At 38.1% G+C, this 17,190-nt stretch overlaps 1 long non-coding RNA gene across 1 annotated transcript; it reads right to left on the reverse strand.

Moving 5' to 3' along the window:
- Positions 1–724: 724 nt before the first annotated feature.
- On the reverse strand, positions 725–3,859 carry LOC127621605 (uncharacterized). Its single transcript, XR_007967877.1, has 4 exons — positions 3,822–3,859; positions 2,917–2,973; positions 2,516–2,656; positions 725–902 (listed from the first exon to the last, which is right to left on the reverse strand). It is a non-coding gene; the product is annotated as an uncharacterized LOC127621605 (long non-coding RNA).
- Between the last annotated feature and the right edge of the window lie 13,331 nt (positions 3,860–17,190).

Consider the following 17,190-nt stretch of genomic DNA (forward strand, 5'->3'; position numbering starts at 1 on the left):
GTCCGCTCCTGTTTGCCAGATTTGGGCCACAATTAAGCCACAGCAATGCCGCATGTCAGCCGAGAACAAAACAAATAAGGTAGAACTGGCCCAAATCTGTGCCACAGTTCAATTCAATTCTGGCCCAGATCTGACAACTTACTCTGGCCCACATAACACATGGAATGTTGGCAATTGTGCAACCCGGTCCTGTTTTCCACATTTGGGCCTCAAGAAAGCCTTAGCAATGCCACAACAAACCAAATAAACCACACCTGGCCACAGTTGATTATACAAACCCTGGTCTTTCCCAACATTCCTCATGTGGGCCACATGCAGCATGGAAAGGTGGCACTTTTGCAGTGCACACCTGTTTGCCAGATCTGGTCCACAAGCAGGCCATTTGTTTAGCCACATGTTAGCCAAGAATTAACTAAATAAACCATAACTCTGTGTGTGTGTGTGTGTGTGTGTGTGTGTGCGTGCGCGCATGCTGTGCCATTAAAACTATGGAAAACTCAGTGGCTGACACTAAGTGAACTGCATCAACAACATACAGTAAAGAGAAATGGCCCCTCTTTATGCTAAGATAAGTTACAACAAATGATCTAAACACATTTCTGAAAACATTTGCATAATTTATTAATATTGCCAAAGAACAACCCACTGCAAGTTTACATTTTCAAAACTGGAAACCAATTAAAAAAAAAACAATAATAAACAAACACAAAATATGTGCATAGAAAGCATTGTAGAAACTAAATAAAAACAAAACATATTTCCAGTAGCTTTGGTCATCCAAAAAAACAAACAGACAACGCAGAAGTGAACACACTACAAAACCTTGGCAAATGGAACCATCCAAAATTATAGAATTTGACCTCCTTTACTGGGCCCATCTGCGTCATGGCAATCTTGCAAGCCTTTATTGGATACACAAATGAAAAAAACTGTTGACTCAGTAACAGAACGCTGATTATACAATAGTGTTTAAGTACAAAACACACACACACACACACACACACACACACACACACAACTATTCAGAAGCCAAATTAAATAAAAAACTCTAAACAAAATATAATTTAAAAAATAAATAAATAAATAAATAACACAAAACAAAAAAAGCTAGGCACTGTAGTGAGAGATGCATTCAGGAATTACCTGCGTCTGTGCACCGTCTTTTTACTAATAGTGAAGCTGCAAGTTTTAAAAACTTTAAAAACAGCTGTCTCTGTGCTTTAATGAAAGCAGCACATTAATATTGAATGGTGAATAAATGGACTGGAACTATCAGTGCATTAAACGGTTTGGTAACACTACAAGGTCTTATTTGTTAACATTAGTTTATTTATTAACTAGTAAATGAACTACATTATTTATTAAGCTTTTTTAATGTTACAGTAGGGCAGGGACGGTATGGATTTTTTTTAACCGCGGCTGAAAAGAAAGAAATTCCCGCGGAATAGCAGTAAATATCCCACCCCCACATACTTTTGCACACACACCAGCGCACACACCAAAGGTCGTTTTTGTAGACAGGCTTTAAATATTGTTACCTACATCCGGAAAAAACCAAGCACACTTTGAAATAGTCAAATTTTCATCAGGCAGTAATTTGGCATGGACCAATCACCGAATAGATTTCCTTATTTAAGAATATTCTCAGATACATTCGCATTGAATGTTAAATTCCTAAGAGTTTACATTCAGTATACATTTGACAATACATAATTTTCAGGAGAATACATTATGATGTTCACATTGGAAATGAAAGATAAACACCTTTTCCAACATGTCTTAATTACTAAAATTATATTCCATATTTATGTTTACATAATATAATGTTATTTTTTTATTTAATCTATGTTGATTATATGAAAAGTGAACAGCATGAGTAAGATAGGATCATAAGATGATCAGACATGATTTTGACCACTTTATTAAGTTTTGTTTTGTAGAAAGCCTTTCTTTAAATTGAATTTCGTTTTGTATAAATTGTATCTTAATTTTAATCACTGTTTCATCAACCAATTGCCTGCAATTAATAAATAAGAAGCAAATACAGCAGATATAATCAAGACATGGAGGCACCAGTGCGATCTCTTGCATTGCTCGTGAACTGGAGCTCGTCTCATAAATGAAACGAAACTCAGCGTATAGGCTACTTGCTTCACAGACATGAGAAATAAATAGAAAGCTTGAAATGTCTACTTTTAAACAAAATTCAAAACGAAATTATACAATTGCACAGTATTTATTTTTGTGCCTGTGCTACGATCGAATTCTGGGGATACAACATAGCCAATAGGCTATGTTAGCCTTTAAATATCTTTGCTGCATTGGATCAGTCTCCTTTCTAGAACAGCCAAGAGCTTTCTAGCCTTGCGGCATGTTAACTAAAGTAGTTAACTAATGCTAACTTGTAAAGTGTTACAAATGTTTTAATGCACACCTTGCAGCCAATCAAAATCAAGTATTCAGACACACCATGGTATTATACACGTATAGTAAAAACACAATGTAACTGACTTACAGGTGTCTTGGACCCTCCTCCGATTCTCTCTTTCTCTTCTCCCTCCGTCTCGGTCACTTGAAAGATGAAGCCATTTTTTAATAAATGATTCGATCTCTTGATCGGTGGCCTCAGCTGTCAGTCTGTTGTTTCTGACAGTTCCTAAAAAAATATAACATTGTAAATGCAAGGATGGATTACACAACTTTTAAAATCTTAGAACACAGTTAGGGAACACAAGCTGGGTGACTCTTTTAACAACCCTTTTCCTTAAATTGCTGTGAGTGATATTCCACTTTTCTCTCTCCATGACACAGTAATTACACCTACAATTACATGCAGTACAGCCAATAACCAGGTGAGCATTTTACATTGATACTTTTTTATTTTGTACCACAGCATGAAATGTATTAGCAGCTTACCTTAATGGTGACACTGAATTTTAAACTGTAGGCTATTTTATTCCCACCAGCAGTTTTCTGTAGCAAATCACATTGACACATGTTATTAAGGTGAAAAACATCCTGACTCAAAACAGTACATGACAAAAAAAAAAAAAACACAGGCTAATGCATGCTAAATAATTCTATAATTCCTGTATAATAAAAATGTGAAACAGAATAATCCCTGAACAAACTTTCATATTCTTTCATAAAAAAAACAAAAAAAAATAAAAAAATATAAAAATATATATATATATATATATATATATATATATATATATATATATATATATATATATAAAATATATTTTTATTTGTAGCAAGTTTGTTCAGGGATTATTCTGTTTCACATTTTTAATGTAAATATATATACAATAAAAAAAATATAAATATATATATATATTTTGTAATCATCTCAAAAGCTTTTATTGTAAGAAAAAGCATGTAGTAATTTGTGCATTATTGCTAGGGTTAATGAAACATTGCTGTTACAAAGTAAAACAAGTAGTTCAGTATTATGGCCAATGTATAAACATGAATGTCAAATTACAGTACACTATATTATATTTACTTTTTAATTGTTGTGCCAAAATAAGACATGAGTTAAATGATTTCACCATGCAGAACTGATGGTTGGGAGACAAGAGTTTTAGGGAGCAACATGAGCAAATCTAAATGTAGCCTAATGGCGCGCAGCTCAATCGATACTTGTTCATTTCGCATTCGTGACAACATAGATCTAGCTTAGAGTTGAACTGCCAAAATAATGTAACTTCGAATATAAATTATTCCATCAACTCTATATATCACACAGCATGCGGACTCCAACTAGATATAACAAAGCAATCGCTAACAAAAAGAAACATTTATCGATTATATCTTACCTTGACTTTATGCAGTATCCATCCTCCCTTCAACTGACAATCTTCTGACGTTGTGGTTTTGAGCGCCTTTTTCCGGCTACGTTTAAATTTAAAGTGCGCGAACAGGAAAATCGTCAGTTAGATTTTTTTTCACAGACAACTACAAATGCAGTAAATATTTTATTTAAACAAAATAGAGATCTTATTTCGAATATAGTAAGCTGAAGAAGAAAAAGTGGAAAATTTTGTCATGAATGCAGAGGGGTGAAAAAGTTCATATCAAAATAATAATATTTTCTCAGCTTCTGCTGATTTGTCGTACATTTATTCTATTAGTATTATAATTTTTTAATCTACGAAAGATTATTTATAGCCTAAAGATGTCAGTTGTATAAATGTAAATTACAGGTGAAACTCGAAAAATTAGAATATCGTGCAAAAGTTCATTAATTTCAGTAATTCAACTTAAAAGGTGAAACTAATATATTATATAGACTCATTACAAGCAAAGTAAGATATTTCAAGCCTTTATTTGATATAATTTTGATGATTATGGCTTACAGCTTATGAAAACCCCAAATTCAGAATCTCAGAAAATTAGAATATTACATGAAATCAATTAAAAAAAAGGATTTTAAATACAGAAATGTCGGCCCTCTGAAAAGTATAATCATGCATATGTACTCAGTACTTGGTTTGGGCCCCTTTTGCATTAATTACTGCCTCAGTGTGGCGTGGCATGGATGCTATCAGCCTGTGGCACTGCTGAGGTGTTATGGAAGACCAAGATGCTTCAATAGCGGCCTTCAGCTCTTCTGCATTGTTTGGTCTCATGTCTCTCATCTTTCTCTTGGCAATGCCCCATAGATTCTCTATGGGGTTCAGGTCAAGCGAGTTTGCTGGCCAATCAAGCACAGTAATACCATGGTCATTGAACCAGGTTTTTAGTACTTTTGGCAGTGTGGGCAGGTGCCAAGTCCTGCTGGAAAATGAAGTCAGCATCTCCATAAAGCTTGTCTGCTGAAGGAAGCATGAAGTGCTCTAAAATGTCCCGGTAGACGGCTGCGTTGACTCTGGACTTAATAAAGCACAGTGGACCAACACCAGCCGATGACATGGCTCCCCAAACCAACACAGACTGTGGAAACTTCACACTGGACTTCAAGCATCTTGGATTGTGTGCCTCTCCATTCTTCCTCCAGACTCTGGGACCTTGGTTTCCAAATGAGATGCAAAATTTGCTCTCATCAGAAAAGAGGACTTTGGACCACTGAGCAACAGACCAGTTCTTTTTTTCTTTAGCCCAGGTAAGACGTTTGACATTTGAAGCCCATGTCCAGGGCCCGTCTGTGTGTGGTGGCTCTTGATGCAGTAACTCCAGCCTCAGTCCACTCCTTGTGAAGCTCCCCCACACATTTGAATGGCCTTTTCCTGACAATCCTCTCCAGGCTACGGTCATCCCTGCTGCTTGTGCACCTTTTTCTTCCACACTTTTCCCTTCCACTTAACTTTCTATTAATGTGCTTTGATACAGCACTTTGAGAACATCCAACTTCTTTTGCAATTACCTTTTGAGGCTTTCCCTCCTTGTGGAGGGTGTCAATGATGGTTTTCTGCACAACTGCTGACTGCTGACCTCAGCAGTCTTCCCCATGATTGTGAATTCAACTGAACCAGACTGAGAGACCATTTAAAGGCTCAGGAACCCTTTGCAGGTGTTTAGCTGATTAGAGTGTGACACTTTGAGCCTACAATACTGAACCTTTTCACAATATTCTAATTTTCTGAGATTCTGAATTTGGGGTTTTCATAAGCTGTAAGCCATAATCATCAAAATTATATCAAATAAAGGCATGAAATATCTTACTTTGCTTGTAATGAGTCTATATAGTATATTAGTTTCACCTTTTAAGTTGAATTACTGAAATTAATGAACTTTAGGCACGATATTCAAATTTTTCGAGTTTCACCTGTATATTTAGCCAGAAATGTAAGAAAAATTAAAGGTTTATTTATTTAAAATAAAATATTTTTTTATTTTAAAATATACATTTTTTTTTATATTTAAAATATTTAAATATTTTAAGGGGGTTTAAAATATTACCCTTTGTGGGGTCACTTGACACACTAGGAACAGTGAATCGCAACCTTTTTGACTTCAATGTCCCCTTATATTTTCCACAACAAATCCTGTACATTTGTTATAAAAATAGCCAAATAATAAGAAATATCTTGATTTTTGGTGGTTTTAGTTTTGTCATCATTTTAAGTCATCCTGAGGCCCCATTGGAAATTTGTCCGGGTCTGCTATAGAAGTTAGATGACACAGCAAGCAAGCAAGGTTTCAAGGCTACATGTTCCTGGCTCAACATCTTTGTTGATCCTGGAACAGCATTCAAATCGACCAATTAGTTTTGAAGTTTGCAGTTAAACCATGTTTCTTGATCAGATTATTTCCCTCTGATTGTAGGTTTAGGGGTAGGTTTAGGGGTAGGGTTAGGGTTAGGGCTATTTTTATGGACAGGAATGTTGTTCCAAGATCAACAACATATGTTGATACAGGAACATGTACTTGGCATAATCACTGTGCCCCAAGCTTTGCACAAACAGCAACTAAAGTATCTTCTTGCACATCCCAAAACCATAAACACTTTTCATAAGTTTAGACACTTGAACTTTTCTAGAAACTACAGAACATATTTCAGCAATAGCATAGGCTATAGATGTAAGTACATGTAGCCTCACATCCAGCCTAAGTGTCTGCTGCATCCATACCAAAATGTATTGTTAAATGTTTAAAAATAAATGTCTTAAAAAATATTCAGTCTATTACAGTTTCAAACTCTGTCCTTTTTAAGCTAAGCCATTGTCAGAAGTGTTGCATCCAAGCCAGAAATGGACTTACCCCGTAGGTTTTAATTGTTTTGGGGCATTTGCCACGTCGAATGTGGGCCAAGTTAGGCTTACACCCTGATTAGCCATGCTGACTGTGCCGTATATTTCCCAAACGTGGCCCAAATTGTTATGAATTAGGGCCATATTTGCCATGTCATAGTCAAGTCAAGTCACCCTTATTCATATAAGCTTTTTACAATACAAATTGTTTCAAAGCAGCTTTACAGAGATAACAGGAAAATAATGTTGTAATAGTATTGTTAAATTCAAAATGAAATGTCCTCAATGGGGGCCACTTTCGGCTCACACCTAGATGAGCCAGTGCTTACTTTACCAAAAGTGGCCCAGATATGTTTTAAGATAACTGGGCCACATTTGCAGCATTATATGTGGGCCACTTTTGGCTCACATCCAGATGAGCCGGTGCCACTAAGCCACATCTTTGCCAAAACTGGCCCAGATATGTTTTAAGATAACTAGGCCACATTTGCAGCATTATATGTGGGCCACTTTTGGCTCACATCCAGATGAGCCAGTGCGACTGTGCCATATCTTTGCCAAAACTGGCCCAGATATGTTTTAAGGTAACTGGGCCACATTTGCTGCAACATATGTGGGCCACTTTTGGCTCACATCCAGATGAGACAGTGCTGACTGAGCCATATCTTTGCCAAAACTGGCCCAGATATGTTTTAAGATAACTGGGCCACATTTGCTGAACATATGTGGGCCACTTTTGGCTCACATCCAGATGAGCCAGTGCGACTGTGCCATATCTTTGCCAAAACTGGCCCAGATATGTTTTAAGATAACTGGGCCACATTTGCAGCATTATATGTGGGCCACTTTTGGCTCATATCCATATGAGCCAGTGCGACTGTGCCATATCTTTGCCAAAACTGGCCCAGATATGTTTTAAGATAACTGGGCCACATTTGCTGAACATATGTGGGCTACTTTTGGCTCACATCCAGATGAGCCAGTGCGACTGTGCCATATCTTTGCCAAAACTGGCCCAGATATGTTTTAAGATAACTGGGCCACATTTGCTGCATTATATGTGGGCCACTTTTGGCTCACATCCAGATGAGCCAGTGCGACTGTGCCATATCTTTGCCAAAACTGGCCCAGATATGTTTTAAGATAACTGGGCCACATTTGCAGCATTATATGTGGGCCACTTTTGGCTCATATCCATATGAGCCAGTGCGACTGTGCCATATCTTTGCCAAAACTGGCCCAGATATGTTTTAAGATAACTGGGCCACATTTGCTGAACATATGTGGGCCACTTTTGGCTCACATCCAGATGAGCCAGTGCGACTGTGCCATATCTTTGCCAAAACTGGCCCAGATATGTTTTAAGATAACTGGGCCACATTTGCTGCATTATATGTGGGCCACTTTTGGCTCACATCCAGATGAGCCAGTGCGACTGTGCCATATCTTTGCCAAAACTGGCCCAGATATGTTTTAAGATAACTGGGCCACATTTGCAGCATTATATGTGGGCCACTTTTGGCTCATATCCATATGAGCCAGTGCGACTGTGCCATATCTTTGCCAAAACTGGCCCAGATATGTTTTAAGATAACTGGGCCACATTTGCTGCAACATATGTGGGCCACTTTTGGCTCACATCGAGATGAGCCAGTGCGACTGTGCCATATCTTTGCCAAAACTGGCCCAGATATGTTTTAAGATAACTGGGCCACATTTGCAGCATTATATGTGGGCCAATTTTGGCACACATCCAGATGAGCCAGTGCGACTGTGCCATATCTTTGCCAGAACTGGCCCAGATATGTTTTAAGATAACTGGGCCACATTTGCTGCAACATATGTGGGCCATATTTGGTTTACATTCAGATTAGTCATTGTCGATTGTGCCACGTTTTTGCCATAGGTGGCCCACATTTGGTTTGTGATATTTGGGCCATATTCTTTATCTATCATATGGGCCACTTTAGGCTCACATTCAGATTACACATTGCCATGAGTGCCGCATCTTTGCCTAAAAAGGCCCACATGTGATTTAAAATATTTGGGCCATATTTGCCATTTTACATATGGGCCACTTCAGGCTCAGATACATTTGGTCCGGGCCATAAGAAGGCCTGCAGTGCCGCATCATTGCCTGAAGTGGCCCACATCCGTCTGCTATCTACCAGGAAAACAGACAAAAAATATTGATGACTCATCTTGCACTCATGGGCATTTCCAAATTTTTCTCCAATAAAATTCTCTCTAGAATGAGAATTACCCTTTCAAAAGCAAGTAGAAAATGTAACATGTAGACCAGCTTTCACAAGATAAAGACTATAATTAACCAGCTTGGACCAACTGGAGTCCGTCACAACCAAAAACATATGTTATGCCACAACATTCCAGATTTAAACACATACAAGTTTAGCCTGAGGGCAAAAGGAAAAATCTTGGCACCCTATTGGTCTGTTTTATCAATCCTGCAGTCAATTCCCTACTTTCTAGAACATATTAAAGTTTTAAACACCTTACAGAAAGTAATCAGAAAAGTTTGTGCTGAGACTGTGATCTTCATCCATTCGTGATTGCAGCGCTGCAAAACGGATTTGTTTTTCTTTCTTGAAAGCCCTTGGATTAAGTCATTTGTTCCAGCTCTTACTCTGTAGGCAGAACATTTTATGAGAATAACATTTATTTGTTTGTTTTACTCTCTCCGAAATGTCAGCAGTAATGTAATATTAAATAGTTCAACACTGTTTTATTATAGGTTATGGCAAGTTTTCTTTATAGTTATTTGTGTTTGCCATTTTCCAGTAGGCTATTTTATATTTCTAAATACATGTAAATCATTTGTCTAAGAAAATGTGTCCAAGTAATTTTTGTTTTAATTTTGAACAATAAGTCTATCAAGGGCATAGCAGCCATGTCCCCTACGTCCCTCGCACTCTTTAAAAAGGTGATTTTTGTCCATTGCACTTTTCCGAGCTAAACCCATACCGAGTCCAAATGGAGGATTTGTATACAGTATTCTTTGTGTTTTGTTACATTGGGCTGATTAAGCGACCATCCAGCCAATCACAGGTGAGCTTCATGAGCTGAAACAACCCTTGTGTAATAGGCTATCAGTCAGAGAGTCTAATCAACGTGGCTCTGTCAGAGCTGGACTGGGAAGTGAAATCGGCCTGGAATTTTACATTGTAACTGACCCAACTGTTGAATTTATAAGATGGTTCCACTCCTGATCGGCCCCAAAGGGCATCGGCCCAACAGGAAAATGCCCGGTATGCCAGATTACCAGTCCAGCCCTGGGCTCCTTTCATTTCTACAAAGTTGCTTTCAACAATGCTCATTTATTCATGTATTATATTGGCATTGAACTCATTGATGTGATTGAAACTCTAAGAGACTATTATTGTTGTCTTTTGATAAAAGTCATGCTCAGCAGCTCACAAACTGTAGGGAAATTATATATTTGCTTTGTTCTTATAATGCTTAAAACCTCTACTGAAGTCTCTTTGTAGGTCTGTAAACATACACATTTTAAAGGATTACAATTTTCTTTTGATTTGTTGATAAATTCAAACTAAATTCATACAAGACACTAATTTCTCACCACCTTCTGGTATTACCAGAAATGGTCACTGAATCATTAAATGGATCTGAATTAATTTTGGTGAACATAATCAAAACACTCGAGCCACTTGGATACATTTAAATCCCACAATGCAAAAGCACAGAGTATAAAATAAAGTTGGCCTCATGCACGATTGACATTATTGTACTTGATTAAATAATTTATTCAGGACCAGCTTGTGCTCATTCTTTTATAGTCTTCTGGGAAACAGAAGGGCTATTTTTGCAGCTAATTTGCAATTTTGCAATACTTTAATTTTTAAAACACTACAAATATTAAAAGTAAATAATATGTATATATTAACATAATACTTATATAATACTTATGTATTAATATGTAATACTGGTAATCAGAAGGTCGCTGGTTCGATCCCCACAGCCACCACCATTGTGTCCTTGAGCAAGACACTTAACTCCAGGTTGATCCAGGGGGATTGTCCCTGTAATAAATGCAATGTAAGTCGCTTTGGATAAATGCATCTGCCAAATGCATAAATGTAAATATGTAAGTGTTGGGTCTTTGCAAGCCACCTACTGACAACCTAAAAACGTTGAATATAATTTCATGATGGGTTAAAATGCTACAAATATGTTCTATGTTCCTACAGTTTAATTAGCCCTTGAAATGATGGGTTTCAAATTATTTCATAGTGAGAAATGCATGTGTAATCTATTACACATCAAGAGGTTAAGAGGTGTTCACTTGCCTGTTTATCCTATAGGGGAAGCTCTAACGGTTTTCCTCATTTCACATAAAAGCTGTCTTGTTACCTTATCAGTCAATGACTCAACAGACAGCGTTCGTGTATGAATGTACCTGTAGAAACTGGTTTTGGACATGCTACTGAGGCAGCATAATGTCACATTGCACTCTGTCAGAAGTAATTGGCAAGATGGCGCCTGTGTTCGGCTTTGCCTCTGCTCTCACTCTTTTCTCACGTGTATCTGTGGTTTTTCTGGTGTTGTTTTTTGTCATATCAGCCCTGTTAACAAGTAGCTGTGTCTCAGCTGTTTTAAAATACGCCACACGTTATTCCGCATCAAGAGGTCCATGAACGACTTCTCTGTTACCTGGGCCAGGACTACAGAGATTTTCCCTCCTAACTTGGAATATTCCACGTCATCGCCAATGTACCTGCTAGTAACGAAGCCTCGAGGTAGGAGAAGGAAGCGGGGTTCCAGGGCTGGTGTCCAGGTCAGGCTGAGGAAACAACGTGGCCTGCCTCCATGTCTGAGAGGTCCTGGATCTTTCTGGATTGAGCGTTGCCTAAGGTCGGTTCCTGTCAGCAAGCCGGGCATGAACACGTCCTGTGCACCGCCGTCCTTTTGGATCAGTCAACCTGTCCGGACTTTTCTGTCTCGCCGGCTCCGAAGTTCCCCGCGAGAGCGGTTTCTGTGTCCTGTGACATGCCAGTTAGCGAGTAACAATCACGACCTATCAGAACGTGCCCAGCCGGCTCGATTTGCTCTGTTTAACACACGCTCCATTGCTAACAAAACGTTCTTCCTCAATGATTTATTCACAAAGGAACATATTGACTTTATGTTCCTAACTGAGACATGGCAGCGAGAAATGGAGTACACTCATCTCAACGAACTTTGTCCTCCGGACTGTTCTGTGTTCGGGACACCGCGGGTGTCGCGGCGAGGTGGTGGACTCGCGCTCGTGTACCGGGACCGTTTCTGTTGCAGGCTGTTGAACTCGGACTTTTTCGATACATTTGAGCTACAGATGACTAAGGTTGGAAATATTGCTCCATTTTATTGTGTCTTAATTTACCGACCTCCTGGTCCTGCTCACTTGTTTTTAGAGAATTTTTATCTTCAATTATCAAACTTGAAAATGTTCTGATACTCTGGGATTTTAACCTCCATATTGACTCTTCTTGTGCTGTGGCATCTGAGTTCATAACTCTCACTGAATCATTTCATTTTAAACAGTGTGTTTCTGGTCCCACGCATATAAAAGGCCATACGTTGGACCTTGTTTTCTCTTTAGGCCTGAACATTGACCAATTGAGTGTTATGGACATTAATGTTAGTGACCACAGCTGCATATTTTTTAACCTGTCATTTAATATTGATTGTCCTCCATGTACACCTATGCTGCAAAGACACATAATTACCCAAACCACAGTTGAGAAATTTTCTGAGGCAATTGACCCTAGTTCTTTTATTGAGTGTAGTGACGTTGATTCATTTCTTCAGTCTTTTGATAGCCATTGTCTGTCTATTTTAAATAATGTTGCACCTCTGAAAAATAAAAGCACATCCCCTAAGAATCCATGCCCTTGGTTGAATGAAGAAATAATGTCTTTCAGGAGAAAGTGCCGTAAAGTTGAACGTTTGTGGAAATCAACTAGTCTGGAAGTACATAGACTGCATTTGAGAGAGCTTATCACAGTGCTTAATGTTATGATAAAACAGGCCAGGTCAGTTTATTTTTCGAATCTTGTAACCCTGAACAAGAAAAATCCTAAAGTCCTGTTTGATACCATATCTAAGATTGTCTCTCCTCCTGCTTCCCAAGTGCCTGTGCACTCAAAGTCTGACTGTAATAGGTTTTTACAGGTTTTTGTAAATAAGGTGCGAGATATTAGAGCTACTATAAACCCATCCCTTGAGTCCATATCCTGTGGTTTAGCTGCCTCATACTCATGGGATACTTTTTCACCTGTCAATGGAGAGGATATTAAGGGCTTATTAAGCAAAGTTAAAACATCTTCAAGTCCGCTTGATGTATTGCCGACTTCGTTGCTGTTAAAAGTGTTTGATTTAGTTGGTCCGTATGTTGTTAGACTGATTAACCTTTCCCTTTTATCTGGTTCTGTGCCTATCAATTTTAAACAAGCAGTTGTCAGCCCCATATTAAAGAAACCTAATTTGGATTCTTTTGAACCGACTAACTACAGGCCTATATCTAAATTGCCCTTTCTATCTAAAATTCTTGAGAAAGTGGTGGCGGGGCAGCTGACTTCATTTCTAGAAGGAAAAAATGTTTATGATGTATTTCAGTCAGGTTTTCGCAAATTCCATTCTACTGAGACTGCTCTTCTAAAGGTATCAAGTGACATTTTGATGGCTGCTGATTCTGGACAATACACTGTGCTAATTTTACTTGACTTATCTTCGGCATTTGATACATTGGATCATGGAGTGTTGATAAATCGTCTACGTAATGAATTGGGTTTTTCTGGGTCTGTTCTAAAATGGTTCACTTCATACTTGAGTGATAGATCATTTTGTGTGTCCGTAAACAACATCTTGTCTGACATGACCCCGCTTTCATATGGAGTTCCTCAGGGTTCGATTTTAGGTCCAATTTTGTTTTTATTGTATATTAGCCCCCTTAGTGAAATAATTTGTAATTTTCATAATGTGTCCTATCACTTTTATGCTGATGATATTCAGCTGTATTGCTCTTTTAATGAGTCAGAATTAGGTAAATTAACCGATTTATTAGAATGCCTGTCATGCATTAAGACCTGGTTATATAATAATTATTTACAACTAAATACAAAAAGACTGAAACATTGATCATAGCTCCAGAACAAAAATTACCCCAAATTAAACAACACCTCTGTTCCTTGGACTCGTCCTTCCAGATGAGTCTAAGAAACCTGGGTGTTTTATTCGACCAATCTATGTCTCTGGATGGTCATTCTAGACAGTTGGTCAGAAGTTGTTTTTTTCACTTGAGAAATATCTTTAAACTGAGATCTATTTTACCTAAAGCTACCATGGAATTGATCATTCACTCTTTTATCTCTTCACGGCTTGATTATTGTAATTCTCTTTTTACCTGTTTTAACAAATCTTCTCTGAACCATCTTCAATTGGTGCAAAACGCTGCAGCCAGGCTAATTACATGAACTAACAGAACGGCTCACATTACTCCCATCTTATTTAATCTTCACTGGCTTCCAGTAAAATATAGAATTGAGTTTAAAATTTTAGTCTTAACTTTTAGAGCACTACATGGACAGACCCCACAATATATCGCCGACATGCTGACCTCATATTCTTCCGGCCGCACTCTTACGTTCTTCAGGTCAAAACCTCCTGATGGTCCCCAAAACACGCCTTAAAACTCGGGAGAGCGCTCATTTTTTGCAGTAGCTCCTAAACTGTGGAATGCCCTGCCCTCGTCGATTGCGGCGTGGCCGTTTCCGTTGACTCTTTTAAAAAACAGCTAAAGACAGTACTTTTTAGACAAGCTTTCAGTTGACTGAGCTATGTTGTTTGTATGTTTTAAGTTTTATTTTATTTCTGTATGATGTGTCTAAATTGTTATTATTTTGTTAAACTTGCTATGTAAAGCACTTTGTGATTTTATCTGTGATAGGTGCTATATAAATAAATTTTACTTACTTACTTACATTGTTGCTAGGATACCTGCAACTGATTATCACCATCTGGTGTCCACAAAAGATCATTAATTATTTTCCCCCTTTATTTAGGGGTACAATACATTAACCTTAAAATCTTGTTTGGGAGAACATTTTAGCAACACATAGTGGATATTTCACCTCGGAATTGCCGCAATATGTGTAAGGTACCACGTGATATCATTTTGCATAAGCTTCACCACAGTCGCCTAATTTTCATACGATTAGGCTAAACAAAACTTTTTGTGAAATGTTCTGCTCGAAATGTGTACTTGTGCTATCTTTCTATAAAATAAACACCATTTTCTTTTTTATATTGTTATATAATGTATAGGCATTCATACATTTTTAAGTATGGTGTAGGTGTCCAAATACTTTTGGGGCCACTGTGTACTTACTGCTGCCATAGAAACAGTAAGGGGGAGATGGTGAATCAAATCATCATTCATGCTGATGTATTCCCTTTCTTCTTACATCAACCGTTCTGTTTGATCCATGTCTTTTGGAGTACTTTCTCGAGTTTGCAAATAAATGAACACATAGTCTAATAAACATCTGTTGTTGCAACTGCAGCTAATTCCCAAAGGAATATCATCACTAAAGTGAGTTTAAACCTCACTACACATTTCCATTTTTATTTCCAAAAAGGCGGTGAGTTGACATGCTCTTTGTGCCCACGCTTTGGCTATCAGATGGCTTTCAAAAGATCTGGGGAACGAATGAGCACTAATTAATGTGCTTATGATTCAAGTGGGACTAATTACATGAGCCAGTTAGTTTTCAGACATGGTCAAAGAGATGGTCATCAACTTTTTATTGATTTATATATTCTAGACACAATGTAAGCCAGCCTGGGTATGAAATGCATTATGAGTTGATTTCTATACCCAATGATTGGGTTATTTGAAGGAGAGGCATTTGAATATTGAAGGCACAGGTTTCTGATGCAACAAATGCTCCAGTTCCAGGATATAGGGTGTGCCATAGGTCTCTCGTTGTGTTGGTTGGATGGTAAGTTTAAGGCTGGAGTTTGGGTTAATGGTTAAGAGTAATGGTTAAAGAGTTACTGAAATATGCATAAAGCCCTATGATTTCCACAATGTGGAAAACATGGACGGAATCGCTGGAATAATAATAATAATAATAATACATCAATAATAATGACATTATATATATAGCATTATCTTACAAGCAAGAGCTTCTTGCCATCATGATCCTCCACCAAATTTCATAGTGGTTGCAACACTGTGAAACTGTGACACTGTGGCTTGAAGGACTCTCCAGGTCTCCGTCTAACCATTAGACGACCAGGGGGAGGATCGGTGATGATCTGGGGGTGCTTCAGCAAGGCAGAAATCAGGCAGATTCGTCTTTGTGAAGGACGCATTAATCAAGCCACGTACAAGGTTTTCCTGGAAGAAAATTTGCTTCCTTCTGCTCGGACAATGTTCCCCAACTCTGAGGATTGTTTTTTCCAGCAGGACAATGCTCCATGCCACATAGCCAAGTCAATCAATGTGTGGATGGAGGACCACCGATCAAGACCCTGTCATGGCCAGCCCAATCTCCAGACCAGAACCTCATTGAAAACCTATGGATTGTGGTCAAAAGGAAGATGGATGGTCACAAGCCATCAAACAAAGTCGAGCTGCTTGGATTGGCATAAAGTCACCCAACAGCAATGTGAATATATATATATATATTTACACAGATTTTGCTCTTATGGAAAGAAATTGGTACCTTTATTAACCAAAGTGGCATTTAACTGATCACAATGTATAATCAGGTCATTAATAATGTGAAAATATCAAAATATCCTTTAAGTGCAGCAATGACAGATTTGCAGATCCTTGCCATTCAAGCTGCCAGTTTGTCCAGATACTCGGGTGGCATTTCACCCCACATTTCCTGTTGCACTTGCCATAAATGTGTCTGTCTTGTCGGGCACTTCTCATGCACCTTACAGTCTAGCTGATCCATTTGGATAACCTTTTTTTTGTTGTTTTTTCTGTTTCAAAAGTGGCTTTTTCTTTGCAATTCTTCTCATAAGACCTGCACCCCTGAGTCTTCTCTTTACTGTTGCACGTGAAACTGGTGTTGAGCGGGTAGAATTCAATGAAGCTGTCAGCTAAGGACATGTGAGGCATCTATTTCTCAAACTAGACACTCTGATGTACTTATCCTCTTGTTTAGTAGTACATCTGGCCTTCCACATCTCTTTCTGTCCTTGTTAGAGCCAGTTGTCCTTTGTCTTTGAAGCCTGTAGTGTACATCTTTTTATGAAATCTTCTTTTGGCAATTTCAAGCATTGTATAGCCTTCATTCCTCAAAACAATGATTGACTGATGCGTTTTTAGAGAAAACTGTTCCTTTTCTGCCATTTTTTACCTAATATTTACCTTAAGACATGCCAGTCTATTTCATACTGTGGCAACTTAAAAACAAACAAAAATCAAAGTTAAGCTTCATTTAACAAACCAAATAGCTTT

This window comes from Xyrauchen texanus, chromosome 28 (genome assembly GCF_025860055.1).
Source record: "Xyrauchen texanus isolate HMW12.3.18 chromosome 28, RBS_HiC_50CHRs, whole genome shotgun sequence".
NCBI classification, from domain to species: Eukaryota; Metazoa; Chordata; class Actinopteri; order Cypriniformes; family Catostomidae; genus Xyrauchen; species Xyrauchen texanus.